Consider the following 26,941-nt stretch of genomic DNA (forward strand, 5'->3'; position numbering starts at 1 on the left):
CCTATTTTGAACTTGGGGGCTTGATTTCGGGGGTCAAAACTTCTCAAAATCAGTTGTAACTTCGGGATTCTCTCTAAAATCATCATATCCGATGGCCCTGAAAATTTGGTGAAAAGTTGTCGGGACCATGGCGCCCGGAGAGGACCATGGCGCCCGGAGTGCACATGGTCCCGGAAATTTTTCCCGAAATTTTAGGAGGGCGATCCAATCATAAAATAAAGCTTAATCCCAAGAAATTGGCAGGAGATTCAATCTCTAAGTCGGCCTAAAAGTGAAATTAAGACCTAGGGTTTCATATATAAGAGCTCTCTTTCTTCATTTGAAAGGATCCAGGATTTTTGGTTTCAAGGGCCTTCTATGCAGCGAAAGAGCAGATCTTTGAAGACTTCAACAACATTCAACATCCATCCATCAAGCATTCATCAATTTCATTCATCCATTTAGGGCTTTGAAGACATTGAAGAGCAATAGGGGATCACCGACTGAAGATTGGCTTGTACCCCTCCCTTGGGGTTGGGTATGATTTCATGTTGTTTTCATGTCTTTGCATAAGCCTCATTATATCACTTGTATTCATGCTTTAGATCTCTTTACATCTTGATTTGGAGCATTTACATTATCATTTGCAAGCAATTAGGGTTTACTTTCTAGGTTGCTCTAGTTTGCTTACTTGCATTTTAGGATCTTGCACACACACAAGGTCTGCACACACACTACTTTTACAATACAACTTGGCTATTCGTGGAGGTGGAAATCACCAAAGCAGGGGTTTGACTAAGGTAAAACCCTATATAGCCGCCCACCATACCTTTTCAGATATAAGTGTAGGTTTTGAGATTCGGACGACGCTGCAAGTTGTAGATCCGACGGAAGCAGACGGAGACTGAACTTCACACCAAATTGCAGAGCAAAAGACTAGGACAGGGGCGTGGGGCGCCCTGGTCCTGCCAGGACAGGGGCGCTGGGCACCCTGGTCCCTGGGACAGGGGCGCTGGGCGCCCAGGTCCTTCTATCAGACAACAGTTTCAGCAATTTTTCTGACAGCTTTTCAGGTTGCAAAACAACAGTTTCAGGGGCAGAATCAGGACAGTGGCACCCACGCCCCCGCCCTGAACATTTTCACTTAGATTTTAACACCAGGTACACATTTACATTCTTGTCTTATCCTTGTGTTTACAGCTTTCCATTGTTTAGTTTCAATTCTGCAATCTTGTTATTAGTTCATACTTGCACTTTGTGGTTAGGAATTGAACTTGCATCATTTTATCTTTCAATTACAACAAAGGAATAGAAATCCTAATAGGTAGCCCGTGGCTCTCTCTTCCACAAAAAGAAGTAGCCAATTGTGTGATACCTCTAGGCTCTTTCGTATTCCACAAATGTGTGTCAAAAGGTGAGATTAGGGCATGTTTGCTTAGTGTCACTTTTTCCCTCACACATTTTTGTTGATATATAGAGTAGTAGAGGCTTACTCGGATCTGGTGGGATCAACAATGATGTATTCATGAGATAGTCTTTAAGAATCTGGAATGCTTGCTAGCATCTGGTATCCCATTGAAAGTGGATGTTCTTGTGTAATAGGTGTGTAAAGGGGTGACACTTATCTGCCAGTTGTGCAATGAATCTTCGGATTGATTGACTGATGTTCTTTGGTGGTGGCATGTCCATGATTGCTTTGACCTTTGTTGGGTCGACCTCAATGCCTTTGCTTGAGACAATGTATCCTAGAAGCTTCCCAGAGGTTACGCCAAAGACACATTTCTTTGGGTTGAGTCGAACATGATATTGTTCGAGTCTGTCAAAGATTTTCTCTAATATGTCCAAATGACCTTCTCTTGTGAGTGATTTTTCTAGTAAGTCATCAACATAATCTTCCATTATGGTATGCATCATATCATGAAAGATGGTGGTCATTGCTCTTTGATAGGTCGCTCATGCATTCTTTAAACCAAAAGGCATTACATTCCAACAGTATGTGCCCCATGGACATGTGAAGGCCGTCTTATGTTGATCCTCTGGTGCGATCTTTATCTGATTGTACCCTGAAAAGCCATCCATGAGTGAAAGCATGGCATGTCCTGTTGTTAGGTCCACTATTATGTCGATGTTTGGTAGGGGGAAGTCATCTTTAGGACATGCTTTGTTCAAATCTCTGAATTCAGTATAGCTACGGATGCCCCCATTTGGTTTGCCGACAGGCACAATATTGGATATCTAATCTGCATAATCAATTGGTCTAATAAAACCAACATCTAGGATTTTCTTAAGTTCTGCTTTGACTAGTATTGCAATCTGAGGATGCATCTTGCGAAGCTTCTGCTTGAAAGGTTTGGCTCCTTCTCGTACGGTGAGGTGATGCATGACTAAATCAGGATCAAGCCCAGGCATGTCTGCATATGACCATGCGAAGTTAATCTGGTGCTTCTGGAAGAATTCAACAAACTTAGGTTGTTCCTCTAGAGTTAAAAGAGATGCCAGATGTATGTGGTGAGGTGTTTTAGGAGTCCCCACGTTGTATTCTTTTGTTTCCTCGATGAGAATTGTTGATCATTCCTGCTATGTATTAGAAGGGAGAATGTAAAACCTTTCATCCTCCGATGCCTCAGAGAGGTTTTCACCATTGGATACACTCTTTCTTTTTACTTTTGTGGGATCAAACAGTGCCACAGTGTGGTTTTCACTGGAAGATCCATGTTTTATTGTTATATTTTTGCACCTGAAAGGTTTGGCATCCACCCCAAAGTATGTTGCGCTATTAAGTTCTATGGTGAATCCAACTTTGTGATCCCCGCTTGGTATGTTATCCCGTAGTTCCAAAAAGTCAATGATCGCCTCATCATTTTGGAAGTGGTCAAGGCATCGGGGATTAGGTTTGTTCCATTCGATAAGTTCAAGATGGATAATGGGCATTACCTCATCGATTAGGTTAAGTTCATTAGATGTGTCAGTGAGGGTTAAGACGTTGTGGTGAAGGTCATTGATGGTACTCTCCTTGTCAGAATCAAGCATAGGATGTGATGTAGGGTCTGTGGAAGAAGTTTCCAGCTCAAGAACCCAAGAGGTCTTTATCTGTGCTTCTCCATAAACAGGGATGTCTTTGTGGGGTGGAGGTAGTGATGTGTCTTCCTCATATGAAGTATTAAGATGGATGGAATCAAATTCCCATTCATGTGAGTCAGTCTCTGAGTCACTTTCCAGTATTCAATTACTATACCACACTGGGATGTCCTTTGAGTTAAACACTGCAGGTGTGATCGGTTTTGTAGATGAAATGATTGGTGCTGTAGGAAGGATTATGGGGATCAATGAATCTGATACGGGGAGTATTGGTAGTGTTGACTCTGTTGCTTCTGCTGGAACTACTGGTGTCATAGATACTACTGTGGGTTCTGATATAGTTGCTGCTGCTGATGGGGTTGCTGGTTTGATTGGTGGGATGATTAGTGTTGCAGATGGTTTTGCTAAGATTTTTAGCTTCGATGGGGCAGTTGCTATGGTGTTTGATGTTGCTTTTATAAGCAAAGGTGACCTCTTTGTAGTAGGTTGATATAGAGGTCTTTTGGGTTTCCCTTTAAATCTAAGCTTAGGAAAGATCTCTTTTTGAAAGCCTAATCCTGTGTTATCTTTGGGCTTTAATTCCGGTTGCAGTGATTCATGTCTTCCTTGTTTGCAAGGTCCCAAATCACTTTGACCATCATAACCCATTCTTTGCATAATGAGAAGGCCTTTTCCATATTGATCTATGGGAAGCTTAGCTTGTGGGATTTCTATGGTGATAGGATCTTTATAGATCCATTCTGCTAAGTCCTCATCTCTGGTCTCGTCTTCTTGACTCTTTCCAAGGATGAATGGTGTCAAAGTACATGTTGGTTTGACCAGTGGCGTTTGAAGTAACCGTTGAGGGTTGCCATGTGTTCTAGGAGAAGTGGGCATTTGTCCAACATAAAAGAGTTGGCTGAGATTGTATTCCCCAAGACCTTCCTCTGCTATTTTCATCTTGAGCTTCTCTTGCTTGGGTATAGTGGTGTTTGAACTGGAAAGAGAGGCTGGACTTACGTATGATGTGGATGAGATGGCTTCTCTATTGTTGGGAACGGTAATCTCTGGTTGATGACTTATATTATGACAATATGCAAAGGGGTTTGCATCGCCCAGGATTGTGATTTCTACACCATTATGCGGGAACTTGATACACTGATGGTAGGTGGATGGAACGACTTGCATGGTGTGTATCCAAGGTCTTCCTAACAATAAATTTATGGCAGAGGAAGGTCCAGAACTTGACTGATGATGTGTTTCACCACAGGGCCCACTCGGATTAGTAGCACAACAACTCCTTTGGATGAACGCTCTGCATCATCATAGGCTTTGATTGTGATCTTCTTGCGGGGATCCACTGATTCAATTGCATATCCCAAAGTTGTGACTAATTATAGCGTATAGATATTCAGGCCTGCTCCATTATCGATCAAGACTCGCTTGATCCTATGTTGGTTGATAAACACTTCAATGTGGAGAGAGGCGTTGTGCGGTTGCTGGAAGGATGACTTGTCACTTTCAGAGAAAGTGAGACATGGTGATGACCTTAGATTTCCAACCATGGCTTGGAACTGATCTCTATTTAGGTTTGCAGGGACTGACGCCTCTTGGAGAGCTTGATCCAAGATTGTTTTATGGGATGGAGATAGGCGCAATAGCTCTAAGATAGATATCAGTGCAGGCGTTTTGTCTAACTGTTCCACAAGGTTATACTGCTTTGGGATAGATGGGGTGCCTTGTGGAGTTGCTTTTATGGTAATCTTGCCATGATGCATAACAACATTGCAAGTGGAGCTGGGATTTTTGATGGTAATAGTTGCAATTTATTCACTGGCATCATATAGGTGATTCACAGTGTAATTATATGCGTCTTGCATATAATCGGTGGTATTTGTGTTTCTCCCTGAAGTGGAAAGACCCCTTTGATCTTGTGATGGAAGTGGATTTTTAAACATGAGATGATCATTGTTTGTTGTCTTAGGGTCATGTCCTTCGATTTTGATTTCACCTCGGTCAATAAGATCCTGAATAAGATCTTTCAATCTGTGACAATTGCTTGTCTTATGCCCTTTTCCTTGATGGAAATCACAATGTTCAGTATCCGTCCACCATGAAGGTTTGACTTGAGGTTCATAATTTGATGTTTTGGGTAGGGTAACTAGATTTTGAGAAACCAACTGACATAACACCGTTTCAATGGGTTCTCTTAAGGGAGTGTATGTTCATTTTGGTTAAAATTTTGTTGACATTGTCTGGGTTCCTCTCGAGATGTTTTGCGTCCTTGACTTGGAGGAGCAACTGTGTTATTCTTGGGTGGGGGGTTCTATCCTGCAAATAGAACCACAGGTTGTGCACTTTTGATAGTTCTTGCATCCACAACCTCGTCGTTGACGACGTTTTTGTTTTTGTTCTAGAAGTTAGGCTTGTCACTATTGAAGCACGGGCAAGGGCCATCCTTTGGCTCATTATATATCTTGATAAGCCCTTTTTTGATGAGAGCCCGCTCACATTTTAAGCCTTTTGTGATCATGTCATTGAAAGAGTATGTGTCTTTTACGTCTAGGTGAAATTCCATTTCGTCATTTAAGTTGGAAATAAATATTTCCACTAGTTCTTGTTCAGGTAACTGAAGAGAACGTCTGCTACACATTTGACGCCATCGTTGCAGAAAGACTGAAAATAGCTCACTTGGTTTTTGTTTAGTGTTACATAGATCAGCCATTGTGATATCACGTTCAATGTTGTGTGAGTAATGTGCCAGGAATTTCTGGATGAGTTCTTCAAATGTCCTAATGCCACCTGGTAATCGGGAAAACCATGATGTGGTTGTTCCTCCCAAGCTTTGGGGAAAAAGTCGCATTAGGTATGTATCCTCGTATGCCACTTCGAGGCAAGTTGAATGGAATTCTCTAACATGATCACGAGGATCTCCTTTTTTTCGGCACTTTTCAAACTTGGGTGTTTCAAACCCTCGCAGAAAAGGTGGCATATGAAGATTCCTATCAAAGGGATAGGGACAAATGTCATTAAGTGAAAACTGATTAGTTTTCACACCACTATGAAGTTGTTGGGCGAGATTCTCCACTTGTTGTTGCAACATGTCTATTTCATTTGGAGGAGGAGGAGGTGGGGGATTACCTTGATGAAGGTTGTATCTGATGTGTTCTCGACCTCTTTCATCCTCATTACGACTTTGGCATTCTGATGCTTGTCTTAGTTGTGCAACATCAAAGTCAGAGGGTAGTTTATCCCCCTCTTGAGCAAGTCTTAAAAAGTGAGCATCGACATTGCTCCAACTCCCGAGTATTTCGTCAAAAAGTCTATTAAAGAGAGGGTTGTGTTGTGCCCTTTCTATTGTTGCAGGAGTAGGAGTACTTGGACTATCATCATTTATGTTTCCTCCAAGGGCTTCTTGGAATTCATTGATATTTTCCTCCTCTTCCTCTTCAATTTCTTGTTGTCTAGACCTGGACCTAGTATGAGCCATTTTGTTTACAAGTTTTTATTGAAGTTTGATGAAAATGATGATGAGTTGGTGATGAAATGAAAGATTGATGTTTGGTGAAGTGTTTTGCATACAGATCTCTACCACTAAAGGTAGATGTTACCAAAGTTCTTTTTTCTTGAATTGCTTGTTGTGTTGGATTGACAAAGTTTGATGTGATAAGGTGTAGAGAAATCTGAGATGTATTACAGACTCAACTACCTAGTAATGAGAGGATACACTCAGAGACTAGTTTTAACCTGCGTAGAAATGTCTCTTAGGATGAGTTTATCCTAGATGTAGAGACACTCTAAAAAGTGATGTATTGTGTTTGATTTAAGCAATATCAAAATAGAACTTAGGACAAAAACCTCTTGATGTTTTGAGAGTTGGAATGGATTTGATGAGATGTGAATATGATAATGGATGAGATGTGAACTTCAATAGAAACTTTGTGTCACAAAAGGGATAAACTCTTCCTCTTCTTGTTCAGGGGTTGGTGGTTCTTCCCTAGCCGAGTTATATGTGATACAAATATATGGAAAGAAGGCAAGATTGATCTTGCCTCCCTTATTTTGATGATAACTTAAAGCTCTATATTGAGTAAAATCTCTGTAGTTTAATGATTCTTGATCAAACTCGTTTGATTTCCCTTGAAGGAAAAGACACATGTGATGTAAGAAGGTTCTACGAGAGACAAAGATTTGTCTATTAAGATAGAAGAATTTCCTCCTTTTGATAAAAGCCTTTGAGCTCAATGGTCTTTTCTTCAAGTTGATATGTTGATGAAGATTCTTCTTTCTTAAGATGTGAAGAATGGTCATATACTTTTATACTTTTGATTGATGCTCTTTTTTTTTGATCTTTTGTGTTTTTGAAAATGTTTGTGTTGGATGAATACTTGTTTTGGAATTGGATTTTCTAATTTTTCTTTGACAAGAAAACAAAGCAAGCACACAAACACAAGAATGTTACCTCAAAAGGCACAAATAGGTGTGGGTCTAGATCAACCCAATGCTTTGAACTTTTTTTTATGACCCTTTCCTTCAAATGTATTTTAGATGTTTCCAAAGCTTGAAGTCAGTTCAATTTGCACTGGTCTTGACTCAAAAACGAAAACACTTCGAACACTCTTTATCCCTAAGGTCAAATGGTCAATTGTGATAATTTCAGCCCACATCTTGATATTTCTTCGACTTTGGTACTACATACCTTATGAATCCCGCCATGGCAGGTAAGGATGTGATATACTAAGTCTTGCACGAGCATAACAAATAGATGATCCCTATGATGGGGGAGTCACCACTTTTATCGGGCTACAAGTAACCTTTCAAAAAGCCATGTTTCTACTCAAGGAAATATGTATGGTGAGTATCTTGGGAGCAAAACCTTCTATGCTCTTGCATTGAATTTATCACAAATATCCTCAATCAATAGAACGGGTGGTCTACTACTTAAAGGTGTTTAGTATGTTTCGATGTTTTTGGACATAAGTTCATTCTGCAGTGACTCACTTAAGAGCCTTGTAACTTGTGGTGGGGCCCCTTTGTCCTTACAAGTTACACTATAGGAACAACTATACCCAAGGCTACAACTTTCGCTCTCACCTAATTTCTATAACAGCACGAAGGATTTACCATGCGAGGTCGTTCCCAAGAGTGATGTGTCTCTTGGCAGGCCTCTTTTAAAAAGATAAAATTTGAGTGTTACTAACACTTTTCTCTTGCACCTAGGACCACGAAAGCCAAGGGAGAGGATAGTGTGTGTTAGAAGTAGGACCACTCGACAAACTCTTTTGCACAAGTGTGCCAAGCACAAAATACACTTGTTCTTTTTAACTTGTCATTGCAATGATTTTCTATCTAATTGGAGATGTTGCTCCAACAACCATGATGTTTTTTTTAACTTCAAAGACAATATGTTTGAGTAAACTAGAATTTGAAATCCCGGTCAACTGAAATTGAAACACGTATGCATGAAGTAAAATCGTTTTGTAAAAATAAGACAAGTTGATTGTTATTTTTACTTGCACAACAAGTTGAAGTGTTGACTATGAATTTTCTTAAATTTGATGCAAGAAATGAGATTTTGCCTTGTCTTGTTTTAAGCACCAAAATAGAGATTTGTTTCCTAACTTGCAAGTAAACAAAATTGTGTTGTGATTTTTAGAGCACCAAATGAAAGTTTGTTTCCTACCTTGCAAGTAAACAAAATTGTGTTGTGATTTTTCGAGCACCAAATGAAAGTTTGTTTCGTAGCTTGCAAGTAAGCAAAATTGTGTTGTGATTTTTAGAGCACCAAATGAAGTGTTTTTTAGTTTAAGCAAAAAAAAGGAGTTAGTTTTAAAACTTGCACATGAAGCGAAAAGTTAGTAAAATCCGAACCTATGGTGGGCTTCCACAAGTCTAAGAAAAATTATTTTATCGGTTACATGGCCTTTTTTACAATGTTTTGTTACAATAGCGCTACTCTGTGTAAAAACAAAAGCGCTACTTAACACAAATGCACGAAAATATAGACAAAAACGCTAAAGAACAAGACTTAGACAACAATACAAATGCACTAAACTATGGACAAACGTGCTACTTAATAATCAAAAGCGCTATAACATGGGCAATAGTGCTAGACAATAACACTATTGTAAAAACAATAGCACTAAAAGATCAAATTTCAATAGCGCTAAAGCGTGAACAAAAGCGCCAAAGCACGACCTGTGTGCCAAGCTAAACAGTCAAAAAGTTAGTTTGTTAAAAAAAATGTGTCATTGGATTCACGTCGGGTTCACCAAATGATGCTCTGCAAAATGGGCAATGTTAGACTAAAACCCGTGGTCGTATAATACACAAAAACACAAGACACAAAGACAAACATTAGTGTTAATCAACCAAAAACTAGTCTAAGCAGGCATACCAAAAGAGACACTAAAAACATGATAAAATATTTAACTATGGAAGCAAATACAACAAGGCATCTCCAAATGCCTTCTAACATGCTTTTAGCTCCTTCTCCCTTGTTCCTCTCCTCTCCAAGTTCCAAATTAGTGTAGCTCTCAGTAGCTTTTTGCACTATGGATGTCTTATGGAGGTTCAAGATTGTAGATGATTATGAAAAGTATGCAAATGCAAGCTTAATGACCAAAGAAAGATGAGTTATCTAAATTCTATTTGTTAATTTTAACCAAAAAAGTGAATATGACTAATTATGCTAAATGGTCTCTAAAATTCTCTATAACTTAGATGCATACAAGTTTTCAAGATCTGGATTATGAAGAAATGGGCTCTATTTATAAGAAAAATGGAGCAATGGATGGTTGAGATTGAATAATCTTAACAAGGGTCAGGATTGAATGATATTCAATCCATGTGAGGGCTTTCAAACCAATCCCAAGATGACAAGTGTCAACATGAGAGGGGTTGGGAGGAGAGGGAATAAGCATTAAATGCTTGACATGACCTGAGAGATAACTTGGGAGTTAAGGTCAAAGTTGGGTTGAGTGAATAAATTCTTTATTCAAATAATAAAGCTTTTATCCAATGGATAAACTCTTGTGCAAAGGTTAAAAGGATAACCATGGTCAAAGCAATAAATGCTTGAGGAGACACAAGAGTCACATGAGGGTTGAGTTAGGGGTTATAACCATAAATGGTCATGTAAGAGCCATAAGTGGTTTGGAAGACTTTAGAGGTTAATTTGTTGAACACACAAAACATTTAATGTTTTTCAAGGACTTTGAAGTCTTTGAGAAGTGACTCCAAGTTGCTTAGGAATGTGACAATAATTAGGGGATGGATTAGGTTAATTAGGAAGGGTTTTTAGAAGAATATAGAAGGGGGTTAGGATTGCAAGTGGGTTTGGTGGGTGAGGGAAAATAGGATTTTAATTAAAATAAAATAAATTTATTTCAACTTGTGGTTGCAACTTGCATTTGTAGGAAAATGCAAGTGGGTGGGGGGGATAAATTAAATAAATGTTTTTAATTATTTATTTAAAAGAAGAAAGGGGATTAAATTAATTAAATAATATTTATTCATTTAATTGATTGTGAATTTGGTTTAATGAATGAATTAAAATAAATTGAATAATTTGTTTAATTAATAGGAGAATGTTTTGAAGATGAAATTAATTAAATGTTAATTTAATTAATTGTTGGCTAGTGGGTTTTTAATCAAATAAATAGCAAATATTCATTTAATTAAAATGGACAGATTTATGTGACTACAATAACAATCATAATTAAAGAAGACATTAAAATAATTGTTCAAATGTCATTTTAATATTAAAGATTGTTTAATCTTGATTTTAACTTTAAATGATATTTGCTAATAGAATAAACCACTTAAAAAATATATTAATTTTAGAAATTACAAAATATTTATAAACAACGAAAATGTTGATAAATGGAAAGAATTTGGGGAAATGACAAAATCCTATTAAATAAGCTTAAAATATGTTATGAATTTGTCTCAACATTTAGATCAAAAGTTCTAATTGTTTAGATACTTCAAAGCTACTTGTGTTGGTTGGATGAAATAAAATTTGTGTAGATGACCTCCAAAATACTTTACATTTAATAACATTAGCAACCATATTTTATTCCTTTTATAAGACCTCTATAGAAACATAATCCATTCACTTTTATTTTAAAATTATGTTGCTTGAATTTTATCCTCCATTATGTAGTGATGATTTTTTTAATTGCTAACAAGTGTGACAAATATTAGATGTGGGTGATAGATTAAAGTGTAAAGTTTAATAGACACATCTTTTCCATCACACAATTTTTTACAATAGACACTTGAAAAACCTTTGTATTCAATCCTATAACTAGAAACTTATGTAAATATCTACATTTCCTCTAGATTAAATTGATAAGGCTTTACGATGTAAGTTACTCTAATCAATAAATATGCTTTTATCACTCAAAAATCATAAAAAATTTCAATCTTGAGAGAAAATTAGAGATATAATTTAATATATTCTTCATAATACAAATGTGTTTTTTTTCTTTCGATGGATTTTCTTTAAAAAAAGAATTTAATAAATAAAACCTTAAAAAGTTCATAAAATATTTTTACATCCAACCAAAAGCACTTCCATCTATAATTAATACATATACTATAATTATCATAACATGCTACCAAATTATTATAGAAGGGTGATGGAACCTATAGTAGGACAAGTGTAACCATCATGCACCTTAATCATAACATCAAATTTATCATATGCATCTTTATGAAATTATTGTGTATAAAGATGTTCTTCCATGATAACAATCACCATACATATTGGATCTATGAGCACTGCACATGAGATCTTTTCTTTACTCTTCGCATTAATTGATGAGGTCCATTAATGTCCTAGGTTTCTTGATTATAATGTCCAAATTTCACTTATTTTTGCCACTCAACAGACTTTGGTTGGACTTGTTATATGCTTAATTACCTTTAAAGACCATATTATTGCTATATATGTGTGTGTGTGTGTGTGTGTGTGTGTGTATACACATATGTATATATATACATATATACATATGCATATGTATATGTATACATATACAGATGTATATGTATACATATACATATATATATATATATATTGATATGAATATACATATGTATATATGTATACATATACATATGTATATATGTATACATATACATATGTATATATGTATATATATATATTGATAGGAATATTTTATTTTGATGAATGTTACATTTTTGAATTTCATGAGTGATAGTTCATATGGATTATTGCTATTGTTTCACTAACATGGCACGAGAAATATGAAGTTGGTTGTAATCAACATGTTGTTGCTATCCTTGTTTCATCCGCAGTCAAAGGAAGTGGTGTAATGCTAGCACGCGTGGAGCAATAATATGGGAGAAAGAGTCAAGATCAAGGAAGAGTCCTTATGGACTATGTTTCTCAAAAGACGTTGGAGAGTTATTGCATCATGGAAACCATGGGAACTTTATGCTTCATTACTCCTCGGTTAATAAAAGGGCCACATCTCTGTTCTTGTGTTACTGCTAAACAAAGGAGCTTGCTCTGGGACAAACTCCTGTAACTTTAGATTTGTTAAGTATGATTTATTTTTAATAATAAGTCACCTAAGTCTTAGAAAAATGTGACAAGCGGTTAAGGGTCAATTGAAGGAAGTTAATGTTGTGCTTCCTCTCAATGCTTTAAATAGAGATGTATTACTTTGGACAGTTAGTTAGAATAATTATTGTTAGAAACTAGTTTTCTTTTTATTCATTAGTTACTTTATTCAGCACAATCAATTAGATCAAGCTCCTGTTAGATTTCCTGCGAACTCATTCTTTGTTGTTTTGAATACAAGTTGATAATGGTAGAATGATGGTTATCCTGTAAGTTAATTACTGTTATCTTTCAAAAAGTTGTCATTCCTCAAGAAAAGGCCACTTGAAGTAATGTGAGACTCCTTTATTTTTGTTATTTATCTATACATGCATACAATAGATAATCTTTGTTAATTCATGATTGTTATTAATCTTTGATTCTTAATAGTATTCAGTAACATTATTATAATCATTCATTCGGTTGCAACCACTTGTAATTGTCTAAGTTAGATTTGTTTTTGTACCTGCAACCACTATTGTGTCACTCATAGAGTCGCCTGTGTTATCCTCAATTTTGGCTTGCTCAAAATTGTGGGATAACCCCTACAAAATTTATTTGTTTCATAGCCCTCAAACTCTAAGAACACATGTCGAGGTGCTTGTAAAACCTAACTTGAGTCTCAATTTGTCAATCTACAAGATTGATAAATTGTTTTTTTAGGAGTTAGTGATTATTTTTTGGTGCAAATTGGGTTTATAAACCCGAAATGCACCAAATTCACCCTTTTTGGTGCAAATTGGGTTTATAAACCCGAAATGCACCAAAGTCACCCTTTTGGTGCAAATTGGGTTTATAAACCCGAAATGCACCAAAGTCACCCTTTTGGTGCAAATTGGGTTTATAAACCCAAAATGCACCAAAGTCACCCTTTTGGTGCAAATCAGGTTTTTAAACTCAAAATGCACCAAAGTCACCCTTTTTCTTGCAAATCGGGTTTATAAACCCAAAATGCACCAAAGTCAACCTTTTTGGTGCAAATTGGGTTTATAAACCCAAATTGCACCAAAGTTACCTTTTTTGGTGCAAATTGGGTTTATAAACCCGAATTACATCAAAGTAACCCCTACTTGCAATTTTTTGGTCTTTTTTGTCCAACTCTGGGAATTCTTCAAATTCATACTGCACTCCACTCCAGATGTCAGATTTTGCACACTGGGACCAGATAACTTCTTTTTTGAAAAAGAGAAAAGAATACCGTCTATTCTAAAGAGAGAATAGGGCATTGTAACATTCAAGTTTAGATTAGGAATCACAGTTTGTATTTTCATAAAGAGAGTAGTAAACAAAAGGGGGAGCCTTCCCTTATAATTAGGAGAGATTCAATCTTGCATACTATGGTTGAAACCACAATTTTGTGAACTTTCCCAGTTTAAATTTTTTTCACCCAACAACCTGTAGTCACTGTTATGTTAAGTTTTCACTTTGCTTTGTTTATGGTTTCATATTTGAGTATATTCCTTTTTATGCAGCGATAGAACTTAGGAATCCTTTGCTGCATAATAGTGTTAGTGTCGTCTTTGAAGACACATCCTTGGTCGATAATTAAATGAGCCTCTACTTAGGTCATACAATTACCCCTTTGAACACCTCAACCGGGTTGTGTCCATGATAATTTGCACTAACTAATTGAACATAGTAGAGACCAGTCCTTTTTAGTGGCATTGTCGTGGATGGTGCTAAGGTTAAGGGCTCTTGAGTTTAGGATTGTTTTCATTCATTTACTTCTAAGAAATTTCCTTTTTACCTTTTTCTTAATATAGGTGTTGTGTTTAGCATTAGCAATTAGATTTTAAATTAGTATCAACTTTCTTTTTACTAAGAAGTGCAGGAAGGTAGCCTACAAGCTTGACACTTTCGTTGCATGCACCGATAGAGGGATGCTAGAGGAAGGTTTCTTCCCTACAGAAGTAGTGTTGAAGAATCCTTGGCTTCAACAAAGGGGACATAAGATTCAATGGTTTTAATAGAGATATCAAAAGATCCATTCAACACTTATATTGATCTAACATTTTCTAATAACATTCAAGAAGAGCCTACTTTGGAGCATTCAAAAGAGAGACACCAACAATGGGTGATGCTGAGGTATAAAAACTTGATAGATTAGTCACCTTTGCATTCCCAATTACTGACCAAGATAGAGCTAGACAATTGAAGAATAAACATCCAAATGCCCTCCCTAACTTTTATGGCTTGGTGAGTGAAGATATTGATGCATTCTTGTTCGAGTTTGATGTACTCTGTAGAAGTTATGACTATGTTACTAATACCCATCAGCTAAAGCTTTTTCCAACCACTTTAAAGGATTCTGCTCTCAAATGGCTTATGGGATTAGGTAGCAATTCCATTACTAGTTGGGCTACCATGAAGGAAAAGTTCTTGTAGAAAATATTAGGACTATTGTAGAGGGGGAGACACAAGAAAGGAAGATATTTTTAGGATGTCTCGAAGAGAAGATGAACCCCTTGAAGACTACATGGATAGATTCCAATTTTGTTTGAAAAAATTCAACAAACAAAATAGGCTCACTCTTGATCAATCTATTAAATTGGTCTTTCTCAAAGGGGTTAATGATGAATGCATTAATGCACTCAACTTGATGGGTGGAGGAGATATCACACAAGCAACATTTGTTGATATGTGTAGGCTTGCAAAGAATTAATCTAGGTCTACCTTAAGGAAAGATAGGGGATCTAGGTTGCTCTCTATCTCAAAGACATCTTCTGATGTCTCAAGGGTGGAGCTAAGAAACCTACTCTCTAATATAAAGAAAGATATCATTAGTCACTTGGCAACTCAGTTGGATAATATTTACCTTAAAAGGAAACAAGAGGAAGCATATGTTGCTCTTGCAGAATACTATCCTCATTGTAGACAAAAGTGGTCCAATTGTAGATGTAAAAAGCTTGTTGCAATTTCTGAAGAAAAACCAGTTCGTCTAGAATTTCAGGCAGTAGAAGATGAAGATGGAAAAATATTATACATAGCACAAGGGAAGCCATGGAATCCATGACAAGATATGCTACCAGACCCATTATCTTTTCATCCTTCAATTCCTACAATTTAACAAAATGCTGCAAATTGGAATTTTCAACTTTGAAACATGATGCAAAACCCCCAATGGCAAGGCAAAACATCAAATTGGATGCCTCAACAGGGCTCTTGGATGCCCCAAAATCAACATTTCCCTTATAACCAGTGGAAAGGTCCTCAAAATCCATGGTCTCAACCATGGTGAGGAACTCCACAGTGGCAATAGTCTAGTGTTACCTACCTCCTACAACAACAGAGTCTATCCCAATAGCTTGCTTTAATTTCTAATATACACCTGCAATAGCTAGCAATTATGCCCAATTATAACATACCTGCATCTGCTCCACCATGAGCACCTTGGCTGCCTTATCAACCAACACCTAATCCTAATAATAAGTCTACCCAACAAGCTTATGTAAATGAGACAACTCAATACTCAACCTATAAGATTGAGGTACGTGACATACATTTACGTTCAGGCGAGACTCTTCCTAGTCCTAGCCCACCACAAATTATATAGATTTTTTATGATGAGCCAGTGATAGGTGTCACTAACCAAGAACCATTGGAGCAACCACAAACATGTGAGTAATTTCTTAAAAAGGACCCACATTTTCTAGTGCAATTAAAATCCGGAGGGTCCTTAAACAGAATAGTCCAGATCATGCAGCAAGAGTCGCACAATGGAAGCAAAAACAAAACATAGATAAAATATTGATTCAAAAATTCACAACATCATAGATTTACCATAAACCAACTAGCAACATCCGATGTGCATAGAGGCAATAGGCCTAGAACAACTTACATTCCATATTACAATCCATCCAGACCCCCAAGAGGTATCCAAATTACATAACAAGAATTCATCTTCATACCATATTTTACTACTCCCTATGGATCAATTACAACAATATAAATAGTATCTAGAACACATCTGGGTCAGCCATAAAAGATTGCATTCTCCAAAGACAAGAAAATGAAACATGTAAGATAGGTCAGACCCAAAGCATGAAGATCACCTTCGCCAAAGACCATAACAAAGTGCTGACCACCAAGGACGGTCGGCCAAGGGCCTAGGAACATCTTACGTGGTGCCAATTAGATCCACAAGTCAAGAAATCACTTCGCAAGAGATGAAATCTCCAACTAGCCGTTAAGCTCAAAAACTACTCTAGAACCAAGAAACAACCAATCTGAAAGCAATAACTTGCTAGAAAAGTGTCTAAATGAACTAGAAATCTAGAAAAAGGAATAAGAACATGCCTGGAAGCCAAGAATCTGATCCACAACAAAAAATGAACAACTATCAAAGAATTTTGGAAGTAGCACATAAACTGCAACACAGATAAAAAACAATTGAAAAGAAAATATATTTTTGGTTGATGCAAGATTGCTCAACGATCGGGGATGCTCCTGCATCATTTTCCTAAAAGATTAGCTACACAAAAATATCCAATTCAATTTGAATTTTATCTCTTAGAGCAACAAAAGAATGTGTATGTCAAAATACCTCTCCTCCAATCTATTAAATATGTTACAATTTATGTCATACCCATTAGAGAATTGTGTCTCAAATGGCCTTGTAGGAAGAGACAAGACCCTAAGATAATACATGTTATTAGACAATTGGCTAAGATTATGTTAGGAATTGTAGTAGCCCTAAAATATTTAGATCCAATAAGTCACGTGGTTGATGTGAGCATTAAGGGGACACTTATTAAAAATGCATTAATATACCTTGGAGAAGCTATTAATGTTATGACCAAGCAAACAATGGATGAGTTATAGTTGGATAATATTCAACCAACACCAGTAGTGTTGTAGTTAGCAGACATGTCCACTGTGAATCTAGAAGAGGTGATTGAAGATTTGTTGATAACCATAGACTCATGTGACTACCCTATTGATTTTGTAGTTCTTCGACCTAAGGTCTATCTGGGGGATATCCATTGATTTTGGTCAGGCCCTGGTCGGCCATTTCTAATGCCTTCATTGATTTTCGATTAGGAAGCATGACCATTTCCACAAGGACAAAACCAAAAAATTGGTATTATATCCTCTAATATGATCTCATTCGGATATAGAATAGATGGTTTGGCCTAATATGGATGAAGATGAATAATATTATTTGCACAATCTCATGGTGATAGACAAAGTTCATATGATGGAAACTAAGGATGAAGATGGTGTCCTTGCCAATATTATATAGAACTCATATGGAGTTGACTCTTAGCAAGAGGAATTTATATCATGCCTTGTCTAGTAAATAGCTTTTTGCCAAATGAGGATTTTGTTGAATCATCCATGATGACTAATGTGTTGTGTAATGATCGTAGCTTGAACATAGTTGGTCTTGATATTGCCTCTATTTTAGTTGCTACCAATCTAGTAGAAATTACTTTAGGAAGGAAACTCAACATTAGCAATGAATTATTGATGGAGAGCGGGAGAGGTGGGAGAGGTGTCTATGAAGGACCTAGGGTTTTTATAGGCGAGGAGGAGGTCGAGTCTGATGACAATGATGATGGAGAGGTAGCGGCTGCAGGAACAGATGCAGTTGTTGGGTCGTTGACTGTTCTTGGTCGGGCCCTTGCGGTTTTTGAGGAGGAACAGAGGGAGGAGGGTATCACATCTGCGAGAGATGTGGAGGAATGAGTTGGGGAAGCGATGACTCTTTCTTTTTTCCCCCTCTTTGCAGGATGCGGCTATTCCAATGGTTAGTGGGAATGTGTGCTTTGTTTCCTGCACTGTCTCTACTCGCTGGTTGGAGGTGTGGTGCAGTGGGGGGAACAAATCCTATGTTGATTCTTTGGTTTCCACCATCAAATTAGCTTTGGTGGTGTGGATTCCTTTGGCCATTGGACCTACTTTGTGTGTGTTTTGTCATGGAGAGGCCTTTTCCCTTCCCCCACCCATTTTTGCTTTGTTCTCTGCTTTTGAAGGAGGGGATTTGTTAGGGAATGTTGTGGGTGCTGGGGTTGCTAAAGAATATTTTGGGGTTGAGGACTTTGTTGGCTGCATTACGGTGAGCGACGTTCTATTTTTGGGGAAACTCTCTATTATGGGGGTTTTATTGTTTTTGGTTTCAAGACTTGTTGGTGGTCCTCTTGAAGGGTGGAGGCGCCTTTCTATTCTTATTCTTCTTAAGAGGCTCACTTTATGTTCATTTTGCATCTCTCAGTTCTTCTCAGCCTGCCCTATTGAGGTGGGACATTCTTCTATAGAGGGGAAGAGTTGCTGGCTGGTTGCTATTAGATGGAACTCGCTGGGAGCTGGGTTTTTCAGGTTATCGGAGCTTGTCAAAACCCATTTTTATGGACCTTAGGATATTGTTGGCTGAGTATGTGTTATTTACTATTCTTCCTCCTCTGATACCTTTTGAGGTGGTGATTGTGGAGAGATTTCAGGTTTCAGCCATGTTCTTGTTCTTTTTGGTTGAGGGAGCCAGTAAAAACCCTCCTTCGTTAGTTATTGTTTTGACTAGCTGGGTGTTTGTTGTCTAATATCAGGTTGTGGGAACCTGGATAAAACCCTCTTGTATGGTTGTGGGTTCCTCTCAAAACCCTCAACATATTTCAAGTTGTGGGAGCCTATTTAAAACCCTCTTTTGTGGTTGTGGGAGCCAGTCAAAACCCTCAGAGTCTTGTCTCTTTGCTTAGGTCCAGCCTGGTATGTAATGTTTTTTGTTGTCCTTTGGCTAGTGTTTTATTGGAGGTTGTCTATATGGAATCTTTGTATATCTATTGATCAAGTGTTTCTTGTTGGGTTCTGTATGCCGGTTCATCTAGGGGGGTTTTGGGTCCCCTTAAAACCTGTTGTTAGGGGTTTCGGGTCCCCTCAAAACCAGTTTTTCCCTTAATAAAAAATATTAGCAATGAATTAACATCACAACAATGTACTAGACTATTGTAGATGCTACAAACTTATAGTTCAACATTTGCATGGGACTACCAAGACATGAGAGGCATTGATCCAAATCTATTTATGGATAAAATTTACATCAATGAAGGATGTAGACCATTCAAAGAACCATAGAGGCACATGAATCCAACATTGAGAGAAATAGTTAAGGCTGAGTTGTAGAAACTTCTTGATGTAGGATTCATTTATCCTATCTTAGATAGTGAGTGGGTTTCACCACTAGTGATTGTTCCCAAAAAAGGAGGCAAGTGATGAGTATGTGTAGATTACAGGGAATTGAATGTTACCACATGTAAAGATCACTTTACACTCCCTTTCATTGATCAAGTCTTGGACTCATTGACTAGTAAGAGATATTTTTCATTCCTTAATGGATTTAGTGGCTAAACTAAGATTAAAACTTCTCCTAAGGACCAGGATAAAACCACATTTACATGTCCTTTGGGAACATATGCCTATTTAGTACTTCCATTTGGCCTATGTAACACACTATCCACTTTTCCAAGAGTTGTTCTAAGTATATTCTTTGGTTTTGCACATGATATTATGAAAATCTATATGGACGACTTTACAACTTATGGAAACATCTATGATGAAGCATTGGGAAATTTGGAGAAGGTATTGCAAAGATGTGAAGATCACAACCTTTCTCTAATTCATGAAAAGTGTTTTATGATGATGGAGGAAGGGGTTGTGTTGGGATATTTTATTTCTACCAATGGGATTCAAGTTGATCTATCCAAGATATCAATAATCTCATAATTACCAATTCCGCAAAATCAATGGGATGTCAAAAGTTTTCTTGGCCATGTTGGATATTACAGACGCTTCATTAAATATTGCAGTAATTTAGCTTCACCATTGTTTACTTTGCCGACAAAGGATTCAAAATTTGTTTGGACTTATAGTTGTCAGATAGCATTTGAAGCCCTTAATTCTGCTCTCACAAAAGCGTCAGTGCTTAAAAGAGCTAATTGGAATGTACCTATTCATATTCACACTGATGCATCTGAGTTTTCTATTAGAGAAATGTTGGATCAGAAAGAAGGTAATATTGAGTATGCTATTTGTTGTATTAGTGAAAACCTTCAATGTGCAGAGGCTAATTATACAGTTACAAAAAAGGAGATGTTTGATGTAGTATATGCTATTAATAAATTCATACATTACATCACTGGTTATCCTTTTTTTATTCACACTGATCGTGTAGCAATATGATATCTGATGAATAAATCAGTGATTATAGGCAAGCTTATCACATAGCTGATCTTACTCCCAGAATTTGACATCATAATTATTGACAAGCCAAGCAAGGTTGAGGTTGTTGTAGACTTTCTCTCTCGATTGAAAAATTAACTGAGGGAGAGGTGGTGGATGACTCCTTTCTTGATGAATACATTTTTTCTTTATCAATCTATTCACCATGGTATGCAGATGTAGACACCTAAAATTAATAATTAATTAATTTAAGCCTATCAACATAATTAATTAACTTAATTGTGTTATCCTTATTCCTCTCAGAATCAATTAAATCTAATCTAATTAATCTTGTCACTATAGTCCAATAATTAATTTATCAAATAAATAAATTATTCCCCTATTCTTCTAAAGTCCTCTCTATAATCATTTCCTCTAAACCCACTCAGTTAATTAATTCTAATTAATTAACCTAGTCATGTGATTCCTACAAATCACTTTTCCTAATCCCACTTAGCCTAATTAATTCTTCTAGAATCTCTCATAATCATGCTTAGCATTATTCTCCAATTTTTAATTCCCATTCATATCACATCAACTTTGAATCTCTCAAAGAAATTCAAATTTCTTTGAATCCCTCAATGCATCCTTATTTTAGAATTTTTAATTCCTCAAGTTTGAAATTCAAATTTCTCCCCCCTTTTTCCAAAGGAATTTTATATTCCTGTTTATTTTCCCAAGGCACCCTTGATCCATGCCTTCTATCTCAAATCAATCTCAACCCTTCATAATCAAACCAATCTTGGCCCTCCATTGGCCTTCTCCAATCTATAAATTGGAGCCAATCCTCCTCACAAAAAGGATCCACTTCTCATGCATCCTCATGCTACTTAATTCTCCTCTCATCCTCTTCTAATCCTCTCTCAAATCCATCCAATTCATAATCCATCACTCAAATCCAATCCAATAATCCTTAATCCATCTTGTTGAGCACAAAGGAGAGCATTCCACATCACAAGCAATCAAAGGAGCACATCAAGTGGAGCATCATCAAGGGGCGCCTTCACTTCATCAAGCTCAATCCAAAGGAGAAGGTAAAATAGCAAGGTGAAATGGTCTCTTTATGTTTTTAGCATTTTCATGTTTATTTAATTATGTTTTGATCACTTTCCCTTCTAATCTGTTTTCCCGTCTTCATTTTGGCACACTCGGTGGGACCCACGTCTTGAATTTAACAATTTTTTGAGTTTTTGTCAAGTTTTTTTCACAAGTTCACGCTTCAGTGCGAGCGCACGTGCATTAGCGTGACCGTTCCTGAATTAGCGCGAGCACCTGTTAATCAACGCGAGCGCCTCGGGTTCGGCGCGACCGCATGAAAAATTCAAAAAAAAAATGGCAACTGTGTTTCAGCGCGACTGCCGCGAACATTCTTCTATCTCCTCTGCATTCTTCTTCTTCTATCTTCTTCTATCTCCTCATTTCTGTTTCTTCTTCAGCGCGACCGCTCTGTGATTAGCGTGAGTGTTTTTTAGTAAAAATTTAAATTTTGAATTTTGGGCGCTAACATTAGTTGTATCAGCACGAGTGCCCGCATATTAGCGCGAGCGCCCATGCATCGATGCGAGCGCCTGATAATTAGCGCAACTATATTTTTTTCATTTCCTGTTATCTGCTCTGTTTAATTTAATAACCTGTCTGTTAGCGCGAGCGCCCGCGCATTAGCGCAACTGTCTGCAAATCAGTGCGTCTGCAAGAATTTATTCGATTTTTTAGTCATATCTTATTTATCTTAATTCTATTTTCCTCCAAACTTCACTAGATCCCCCAAAATTTCATTTTGCACATTTCCTTCCTTGGGTGCCTTATCCCAAAATCCACTTTTTGAAGCCCAAAATCCCACATTCCTCTATTTTTAGGGTTTGCCATAACTCTTTCCACTTTTATCCAATCACCTCCAAATTTTTCCATATTGTCTATCTCCAACTTTTGCTTCTTTGTCCCTCTTAGACAAAATTTTCCATTCCTTCACCTCTCCTCCAAAATCCCCATTTTATACATGTCTAGCCCTTGGAAAGTGGCAAAAACCTAGTCAAACCCCATTTACCCATCAAAGTTTCCTCCAAATCCACATTTGTCATTAGTAGAAAAGTTTTTATTCATGTTTTTCTACTCATTCCTAAAAAATAAAAAATAAAAATATTTTTGTCATTTTGTTGTCTTTTTGTATGACGCTTGTTGAAGACTTCATTTTCAAACTACTAATCAAATTGTTTTGTAGGTTGCCTAAGAAAATCCGACCAAACATTGTGTTTTTCTTAATTATTTTATTCTAGGCACCTAGATCTAATTAGGGGTAAAAGAACTCTTGCTTTTTGTGTTTGAGGAAAGTGTAGAGGTAGGAGAGTATGCTCTTGTCTACATAGACAATAAAAAATCCCGACCCTCGAACCTTTTCTTGTTTGATTGCATGCTTACCTTTAGCGGGCCTACCCTCCCAACTTTCTCTTTGAGAAGGTAAGAGAGGAATGACCCAAGTGAGTACACCCGGACCTGGGGTTCCCAACTCACTATAATAAATAGGCCATTGACTATGAAAGGGTCAATGGTTGGGGCTATATGAGAGTTCACTCTCACATTGGGTGCTTAGTAGGATCCTAGAGATATCAATCACGCTTGCGTGACTACTAAGTCCTTGGTGCTTCGTTGGGCTATAGGCCTCAATTGTGCTTGCGCAACTTCAAAGGGTAGCTCCTAACAGGAAGACTTACTAAACACCTTGTTCATAGTGGCCAAAAAACTTCTAGTCATTGGTGCAGGAGGTCGGACCTCCAAAGCCGCCCATATTTTTACGGCCCTTAGTAGAGACACAAAGTTTGCCATGAGGAGTTTTCCTGGGAATTGATTCTTGGCTGCCCCGAGAAGTGAGTGCCGTGGAGGGGAGCCAGTGGGGTCAAGAATCTAAGTGTCCGCTTTGGGTAAGCGTAGCTGAGAAACCAATTGGGATCCATTAACTATTGTCTTTTCTCGCCATAGGATATGTTGTGAAGGAGCATGAGTGTCTTTTGAGTCTAACTTCTTTTGACCATTGTGCTTTCTTTACTTGACATCTGTTGCCAAGTCCATCCCCCACAACCAATCAATCATCCCTCTTTCCAAATTCCATCTTGCCATCATCAAATCTTCAAATCCATTTCTATCTATCTAATAAATTCTCCAATCCCCAATCCACTTTCATTCATTTAAACAATCTTCCTTCCTCAATCAATATTTTTGTCCAAATCATTCATCCGCCTTTGGGTAGCCTCCCCCTTTATTCTTCCTTCTATCTATCCATTCTTCCATAATCAATCTCCCTCTAATCCAATCAAACCTCCAAAATTCCAATCAATCAAATCCATCCATCTTCCTAATCCAATTAAACCTAATCCAATTCAATCCAATTCAATCCATTCAATCCAATCCAATTCAATCTAATCCAATCCAACCAATCCAATCAAATCCAAATCCAATCAAGTTCTAATCCAAGGACTCATCTAATCCAATCAAATCCAAATCCAATCAAGTCCTAATCCAAGGACTCATCCAATTCCAATCCAAATCAAATACAATCCAATCAAACCAAGTCCTAATCCAAGGACCAATCAAATCAAGTCAATCAATCAAGTCCTAATCCATTTAATCAATCAACCAATCCAATCAAATCAAGTCCTAATCCAAGGACCAATCCAATCCATTCAATCAATCATCCAATCCAATCAAATCAAGTCCTAATCCAAGGACTATTCCAATCCAATCAAATCAATTCCAATCCAAATAAAAAATCCAAATCAAATAAAATCTAATAAAATCTAATCCATCATCATTCCAAGCCAAGTCCTAATCCATCATCATACCAAGACAAGTCCTAATCCTCATCTTCATTTAACATCATCTTCATAATCTTTCCCAATTCCAACCTAATCCTTCACTCTCAACATGACTACCCAAAATTTCAAAGCTTGGTATGAGAAGATGCTCATGGAAATTCATGAACCTGCCTACCAAGTTAATCCCATAATCTCCCACTCTCCCATCATACCTTCATCCATCCCACCTCAACACATTACACCCAATCCCAATCTATACCATATTTCTTATCCTTTCTCTACCTTCGACAAGGGAAATCCATCTTATCCACCATCCATATCTCCATCTTATTCCCCATCCATATCTCCATATTACCCTCATCCACATACTCCTCTAATCAAATAAGTATACCTCCATCTCCCCCCCCCATCTACATCCCAATCCCCATCCTTCTACAATGCATTCATTACCTCTACTCCCCATCCAAATCCTTTACTCCATAGTCCTCCAATCATTAATCCTAATTCCCCAATCCATTATCCTAATCCTCCATGCAATTCCAATCCCAATCCCAATTCCAATCCCAATCCTAATCCTCCATCCAATCCCAATCCTCCATCTAATCCTAATCCCCCATCCAATCCCAATTTTCCATCTAATCCCAATCCTCCAAAGTCCATATTGTCCACATCCTCCAAATCCATCATCCATAATCTTATCCAAGACATGCTAGCAAAGGAGACAAAATCCTCACCTCAAAGCAAAGTGGCCAATCTCCTCAAATCCTCCATCCACCCCAATCACCTCCACCTCAAAACAAATCCCAATCCCCCACACTTAATGATACTCCCATTTCCCCATCTACTCACATCAAAGCTTCCATACCTTCCTCCATAACACAATCCCCACAACTCCAAACATGCCAAAAGCTTGTTCTAAAGCATGGTAGCATAGAAACCTCTCCATCTCATGATACATCTCCCTCCACTCCATCTCATGATGCATCTCCCTCCACTCCATCTAATGATCCCATCCCCTCCACTTCCTCTCATGATCATATGATTCCTCTATCATTGCATGATCCTCTTCCATCTCATGATCCAATCACCCCTCCCACTCCATCTCATGATACCCTCTCTAGTCAAGATCAAAGTACCCCTTCATCTCCATGTCACGATCCCAATCCATCTAAAGATCCTAATCTTTGATCCACATCTCATCCCCCTCAAAATGGACTTGCATCTTGTTTCCAAAATAATAAGGGCCCTCAAGATAATGCTCAAGATGTTGGTATATCCTCTATTCCTCCTAAATACAAATTTCCATACAAATCAAAATCCCGTTATCCCTCATCTTCCGCATCCATTTTGGGACCCTATGTTCCAAAGTTAAACCCTTCATTCCTTCCATCCATTTTGGGCCCCTATGTTCCGATGCTCAATCCTCCATCTCTTCCATCCATATTGGGTCCTTACATCCCTCCATCCACCACTCCATCACCTCAAATAATCCTTAAGTAAGATCAATAAAGGCACACATCCTTGGATGCCTCCCAACACTTTCTTTCCACCATCCCATCTATAAAATCCATCAATCCTTCATCCTCATGCACCCATCCCGTTGCTATTGGAAGCAATTTGGATGCCCAATCTAAAAAGCATAAAGCTCAAAATCCACAAAAATCAAAGGATCAACATGTCCCCTCAAAACGACATGCTCAAAAGAAAAATGTGATTAGAAAGAAAGAAAAATAAAAAAGGCCACAAAGGCCCCAAAAGAAAAAATAAAAAACTATGTGGATTCCCAAAGAAGCAATGCATCCCAAAGAAAAATCAAAATTGGCATCCAAACTTGTTAATCCAAAAGCACCATCCATTCATAAGTCTCCCAATCCTCCATCTAACACTCCTCCATCTTTAAAATCCATTTTGGGTCCTTATGTCCCAAATCCACCATCCCAACTCCATCACTCCCTTCCTCTATTTTGGGTTCTCATTTCCCAAAATCTACATATAATCCAAAATCCTCTCCTCCACTACTCCAACACCCTTCAAGGTGTGTGCCAATGTTGATCTTCCACAAATTCTTCAAAACTCCATCCATTATCCACCATCCACTTTTCACAATCCCATTCCACTAGTCGAATCCTTTCCAAATCCTTATCTTCCATCCCCTATCCATTTCATCTCCCCAATTATTATTACCAACATCTATGACCATACCTCTAGTTCAAAGAAATACTAAGGGATACCATCTATGGAATTAGATGCTTGAGTC

This window comes from Cryptomeria japonica, chromosome 5, assembly GCF_030272615.1.
Source record: "Cryptomeria japonica chromosome 5, Sugi_1.0, whole genome shotgun sequence".
NCBI lineage: Eukaryota > Viridiplantae > Streptophyta > Pinopsida > Cupressales > Cupressaceae > Cryptomeria > Cryptomeria japonica.